The sequence below is a fragment of the Simochromis diagramma genome, unplaced genomic scaffold, assembly GCF_900408965.1.
Source record: "Simochromis diagramma unplaced genomic scaffold, fSimDia1.1 OVJJ01000571.1, whole genome shotgun sequence".
In the NCBI taxonomy this organism is placed as follows: Eukaryota; Metazoa; Chordata; class Actinopteri; order Cichliformes; family Cichlidae; genus Simochromis; species Simochromis diagramma.
The window spans coordinates 2,164,043-2,171,350 of record NW_024386885.1 but is presented as its reverse complement, the minus strand read 5'-3'; positions in this window follow the sequence as shown (position 1 = coordinate 2,171,350).

Genomic DNA, 7,308 nt, shown 5'->3' with positions numbered 1-7,308 from the left:
AAAAAAAACTGGTAGGATCAATCCATACACCTCTGCAAAAGAACAGCGGACTTTCAAAGCACTGGATAATCATTCGGAGCAATTCCAGGATTAATAGTTAAAGGACACAAAGAAAACTTTCTTTTGTTTGTTTAAGGGATTTATTCAGCCTTTTGCTGAATTGTTTTCAGTTTTACATTTATTTATTTATTTTTGTAATTTATTTTGGTCAACCTTACATTTTAATGCTGTAATGGTGTTAATGGAAATGTAAATAATTTTGTTGGGTTAAAACAAAATAAGAACTGGTTGAAATTTAAAGGTGAACCTGGACCAAGATTAAATTAAATCTTGGGCCTAAAGAACTAAACTTGATTTAAAATAACACAGTGTTAATGCAAATAGATCAAAGGATAAACTTGAACTTAGAACTTGAAATAAATAAGACAATAACCTAGGTTGAGAATAACATCCTTCTAAAGCCAAATAAAAGGTTTTGAGATAAATAGGATGAACTAACAGAACATACTGAACAAAAAAGGGAAAGAAAATATCTTGTTTTCCTTAAATGTGTGATGTTGAATGTTTTATGTAATGTGTCTATAACTGTCTATTCTCTGTCTTCACAAAATAATAAGCCAGCAATTTAAACGTATTTACTGGTCTGTGGTCTTTATTACATGCTACGCTCATTACTGCTCTAGTAGTCGAACCTAACTGGTCCTAGTATACTGTAACAACTCCAGAAGTGTTACACAGGTACTTGGTGGTTGCAGCCTTTCTAGCGGCCTCTTCATGGTTCCCATTCGCCTGCGGGATCCCCAGGTACTTGTAACTGTCCTCTATGTCTGCAATGTTGCCTTCTGGTAGTTCAATCCCCTCAGTTCTGACTACCTTCCCTCTCTTTGTTACCATTCGACTACACTTCTCCAGTCCGAACGACATTCCAATATCATTGCTGTATAGCCTGGTAGTGTGGATCAGTGAATCGATGTCTCGTTCACTCTTGGCATACAGCTTGATGTCATCCATGTACAGGAGGTGGCTGACAACTGCTCCGTTCCGTAGTCGGTATCCGTAGCCAGTCTTGTTAATGATCTCGCTGAGGGGGTTCAGGCCTATGCAGAACAGCAGTGGGGACAGAGCATCTCCTTGGTAGATCCCGCACTTGATGGTGACTTGTGCTATGGGCTTGGAGTTGGCCTCTAGTGTTGTACGCCACATCCCCATTGAGTTCCTGATGAAGGCTCTTAGGGGCTCTTGATCTTGTACAATTCTTGCAGTCTCGGCTGACTGTTCTGTCTACCAATAGCTGGTGTTTTGCGCCTCTGGTATTCTTGCCAATCCCTTTCTGTGCCCCACTCATGTATTGACCCATGTGCCTGTTCATCTTAGCCGATATGATGCCTGACAGGAGCTTCCATGTGGTACTGAGGCAGGTTATTGGTCGGTAGTTGGATGGGACCGGTCCCTTCTTGGGGTCCTTGGTGATCAGGACCGTTCGACCTTCGGTTAGCCATTCCGGGTGTCTCTCGTTAACTAGCAGCTGGTTCATTTGTGCTGCCAGATGCTCGTGGAGTGCAGTCAGCTTCTTCAGCCAGTAGGCGTGAACCATGTCGGGCCCTGGTGCTGTCCAACTCTTCATACTGGAGACCCTTTCTTGGATATCTGCCACTGTAGCAGACCTTCTGAGGGTACTTCACCCTTACTATATAATCTATCTATCTATCTAAGATATCTATCTAAGATAGATAGATTATCTATATATAATCGATATATATATATAATATCTATCTCTGCAGAGTAACAGGTAGCTGGTTTCTTGCAGTCAATAGGGATCGACCTGGACTGTAATAACATCGAGGCATGCCACCCTTTGCCCAGGAAAAACGCTAGTGATAAACCAGCTGTCATCATAAGATTTGTAAACAGGAAACACAAGAATGCACTGCTGAAGCAGGGGAGAAAACTAAAGGGATCGAACGTCTACATGAATGACCATCTAACCAAATACAACGCTGACATGGCTAAGAAAGCACGACACCTAAAGAAACTGGGTAAAATTCAAAATACCTGGACTGCAAACTGTAAAATATTTATTAAACTCAACGGCACACCAGAGGAAGCCAAAGTGCTGGTCATCAAACGCATCCTGGATCTGGAAAAATATTAACAAGTCACATGACTACAAATGCAAGGAGCTGAACAAACAATCTACATTCATCAAAGCAGGTAATAGAAGATAACAACGGAAGTTAAAGCACAACATATTAAATCATGAAACAATCAACTAATTTAACATCTGGGAATTATACACTGCTATCACAGAGGATTGCTAATCATGAGAATCTGGAGTTAAATTCACCACAAAACACGGAATACAATACACACTTCACAGAGCAGGACATTGATCCAGAATTGAACTTTTTTAACATCAGAAACACCTGCTGCTATTATACTGAAGAACAATTCAATAAAACTGTCAAGGCTGACTGCAAAATGTCCATAATCCACTTTAGTAGTAGAAGTTTATATGCCAATTTTCACAAAATAAGAGAATATTTAAGCAAATTTGCACATCCATTCAGTGTAATTGCAGTATCTGAGACGTGGATTAATATGGAGAAAGGAGTGGACTTTGAAATAGACGGATATGAACTAAATTTTATGAACAGAAAGAATAAGAATGGTGGGGGTGTAGCTTTGTTTGTGGACAAAAATTTAAAATACAGGGTGGTGGAAAAAATGACGGTGGTGGTGGATAACATATTAGAGTGTGTAACAATAGAAATTAGTATGGAAAAAAAGAAAAATGTCATTGTAAGTTGTATATATAGAACACCAGGTTCTAATATTGAAATATTTAAGGAGTGGGTAGATAAAACATTTATTAGGACAAATCAAAAAGTTATGTTCATTTGTGGGGATTTCAACATAGACCTATTAAATCCAAACAAACATAGTATGACAGATGAGTTTATTAATACAATGTATAGCATGGGACTCTGTCCAGTGATCACTAAACCCAGCAGGATTACAGCACAGTCAGCAACCTTAATAGACAATATATTTACTAATGAAATAGAAAACAGATCTATAAGTGGCCTCCTAATTAATGACATCAGTGATCATCTACCTGTTTTTGTAGTGTATAACAGCAATTACAGGAAGGTCAAACAGGAAAATGCAACAAAATACAAACGAGTGAGAACAGAGGAGTCCATAAATGCATTTAAAAGTGATTTACTTAAGCAAGAATGGGAGATGCTGTATAAGGAAAAAAATATTGATAAAGCTTATGAGATTTTTTTAGGAAAATTTAAACTGTTATATGATAGCCGTTGCCCAGTAAAGAAATATAGTAAAAAACAAAAATATGCAGCGTGCCCATGGATCACAAAAGGATTACAAAATGCATGTAAAAAGAAAAATACCTTATATAGAGAATTTATAACGAACAGAAGTACAGAAGCTGAAAATAAATACAAGAAATATAAAAATAAATTAACTAGTATTTTGAGGTCATGTAAAAAGGAATATTATGACAAATTATTAAATATGAATAAAAATAATATTAAAGGGATTTGGAAAACATTAAATACCATCATTAAAAATGGTTCTAGGCAGTCAAATTATCCTTCGTATTTCGCTAATAATGATAGAAATATTAGTAACATGAGTGATGTGGTTAATGAGTTCAATAAATGTTTCGTAAGTGTTGGGCCAGACTTGGCTGATACAATTCCTGATATAACAGATTCTGCAGAGAAACAAACTAAACTCACTGACTGTAATCCTCATTCAATGTTTTTAACGGTGGTAGAAGAAAAGGAAATCATTGATATTGTTGGGAAATCACAAACAAAAAATTCTACAGACTCTGATGACATTGATATGGAAATTGTTAAGAAAGTGATCGATGGCATCTCCAAACCCTTAACACACATTTGCAATTTGTCTCTACAAACTGGTGCATTCCCAATACAAATGAAAACAGCTAAAGTAACACCACTGTTTAAAAATGGAGATAGACACCAATTCACAAATTATAGGCCTGTTTCTCTACTTTCACAATTTTCAAAAATACTGGAAAAAGTTTTCATTAATAGACTTGACAAATTTATAGATAAACACAAAATAATAATGGACAGTCAGTATGGTTTCAGACCAAATAGATCAACATCTATGGCATTAATGGAACTAATTGAAAATATCACCAACAATATAGATCAAAGACAATGTATAGTTAGTGTTTTCATTGACCTAAAAAAAGCTTTTGACACAATTAATCATGAAATATTACTTGATAAACTGGAGTACTATGGCATTAGAGGAGTGGTGCTAGAGTGGGTCAGGAGTTATTTGAGAGACAGGCAACAATTTGTGAAGATTGGTGAATATCAATCAGAGTGCCTGGACATTGTTTGCGGAGTTCCACAGGGGTCAGTATTGGGACCAAAGCTGTTTATCCTCTACATCAATGATATATGTAAAACATCTGATATATTACAGTTTATTTTATTTGCAGATGATACAAATATTTTTTGTGCTGGAGAGAATTCACAGCAGCATTTTCTGCCTTCCAAATCACTCCGGGTACTTTACTGTTCACTTATATTGCCATATTTGGAATACTGTGTGGAAATCTGGGGAAATACATATAAAACTTCACTTCAAGCACTATGTAAAATTCAGAAAATATATATATATATATATACACTCAACAAAAATATAAACGCAACACCTTTGTTACTGCTCCCATTCCCCATGGGATGGACGTAGAGACCTAAAATTCATTCCAGATACACAATAACCATCCCTCCCAAACAGTGGTCACAAATCAGTCCAAATGTGTGGTAGTGGGCACATCTGCTATATTGAGATAATCCATCTCACCTCACAGGTTTGCCACATCAGGATGCTGATCTGACATCATGAGTAGTGCACAGGTGTACCTCAGACTGCCCACAACAAAAGGCCACCCTGGAATGTGCAGTTTGTGTCTCACAGCAAAATGCCACAGATTGCCACAAGCAATGAGGGAGCGCGCAATTGGCATGCTGACAGCAGGAATTCAACCAGATCTGTCGCCCGTGCATTGAATGTTCATTTCTCAACCATAAGCCGTCTCCACAGGCGTTTCAGAGAATATGGCAGCAACATCCAACCGGCCTCACAACCGCAGACCTCGTGTAACCACACCAGCCCAGGACCTCCACATCCAGCAGGTTCACCTCCAAGATCGTCTGAAGACACCACCCAGACAGCTGCTGGAACAATTGGTTTGCACAACCAAACAATTTCTGCACAAACTGTCAGAAACCGTCTCAGGGACGCTCAACTGCATGCCGTCGTCCTCATCGGGTCTTGACCTGACTCCAGCTCGTCGCCGTAACAGACTTGTGTGGGCAAATGCTCACATTCGATGGCGTCTGTCACGTTGGAGAGGTGTGCGCTTCACGGATGAATCATGGTTCACATTGTTCAGGGCAGATGGCAGCTGAGAATGTCCCAGTTCTTGCATGGCCAGCATACTCACCGGACATGTCACCCATTGAGCATGTTCGGGATGTGCTTGACCGGCGTATACGACAGCGTGTACCAGTTCCCACGAATATCCAACAACCTCGTACAGCCATTGAAGTGGAGTGGACCAACATTCCACAGGCCACAATTGACAATCTGATAGACTCCATGCGACGATGTGTTGCACTGCATGAGGCAAATGGTGGTCACACCAGATACTGACCGGTTCTGGGTCCCCAGACCCCCAATAGCACAAAAAACTGCACATTCCAGGGTGGCCTTTTGTTGTGGGCAGTCTGAGGTACACCTGTGCACTACTCATGATGTCAGATCAGCATCCTGATGTGGCACACAGGTCTGAGCAGCAGAGAATTTAGAAGCTTTTTTTTTTTCCTTCGTTTTTTTAAAATTCAGTTTTATTCAGGTGGGATGGATTATCACAATATAGCAGATGTGCCCACTACCACACATTTGGACTGATTTGTGACCACTGTTTGGGAGGGATGGTTATATTGTGTATCTGGAATGAATTTTAGGTCTCTACGTCCATCCCATGGGGAATGGGAGCAGTAACAAAGGTGTTGCGTTTATATTTTTGTTGAGTATATATATATATATATATATATATATATATATATATATATATATTTATATATGCTGGGTTTCTTTGAGCCATAGATTGAGCGACTGTAACAAACCTCTTTTGGAGCCTCTCTGTATCCCTGATATTGTGTGAAATCAAACTAACAAAAGAAAACTAATTATATTCTTATGTGCTATTCTTTGTTAGCTAGCTTGTTAGCTTGGAGGTGAACTGTGAACTGTGTAGACAGGTACAAGGTCCAGGTCCACCAACCAATGCCAACAAGGCCAGATCTATCACTACATGTACTGTCACAATGTTCGGTGTATGGCTTTTTGTCAGGCTCTGGAACCACGGTGGTGTTTTTTGTGTAGCCATTTTCTTCATTGCCGGGTCTCAAAAATGGCATTCATGATTTTCTTGAGAAAATTTGAGAAACTCTCATCAAGCTGCCACTGGCAAGCCAATCGGTGTCATGCAGTCTGTTGGTGTCACATTTTTGCATTGTTTCAGAGCGCTTGGAACCGCAGCCAAGCAGGTACTAAAAAGTACCCAGTAGCAGGTACTACCAGCTAATGGAAAGCCCTAAAAACTGAGACGAGTCAAGCAGACCTGTGTAGGTACTAGTGCAAAAGGGCTATTAGAATTTCACTCACCAAGACTGAAGCACAAATTTTTGGATCGTCTATAGCTTACGATAATATATTATTTCTCAGTAAATTCCTTTAAAATCCTCTAAAAGCCACCAACAAAAGGTCCAGTTAGAACACAGTTAGGAACTATACAAGTGTCAGACCGCCAAAAGTGGCCACATGCGTAACTCCAATGCGCAAATGGATGAACAAAACATAAAAATATGTGTATTTTCTGCTGTAAAGTTGGGCATTTTCTTACAGGGGCCTATGAAGATTGACTCGATTTTGGAGCCAGCCTCCAGTGGACGTTAGAAGAACTACAGGTTTGGCACTTCTGCATTCAGTTGTGTTGTGGCTTTGGACAGTCCTTTCAGGTTCAGACAGTTATTTTTACTCATTTGGGTATGATGTCAGTGATAGAGGACACATGCCTGCTGTTTGAAACAGAGCTTTATGAGGGGCAGCCAATCAGAAGAAGGTGTGCCTAAATGCTGGTGGAAAAACTGAGGGACTCTCCAAGGGCCATTGTGAGATAAATAAGGATTATTTTAAAGTGTCATTCATATGAAGATAAGAATATAGAGC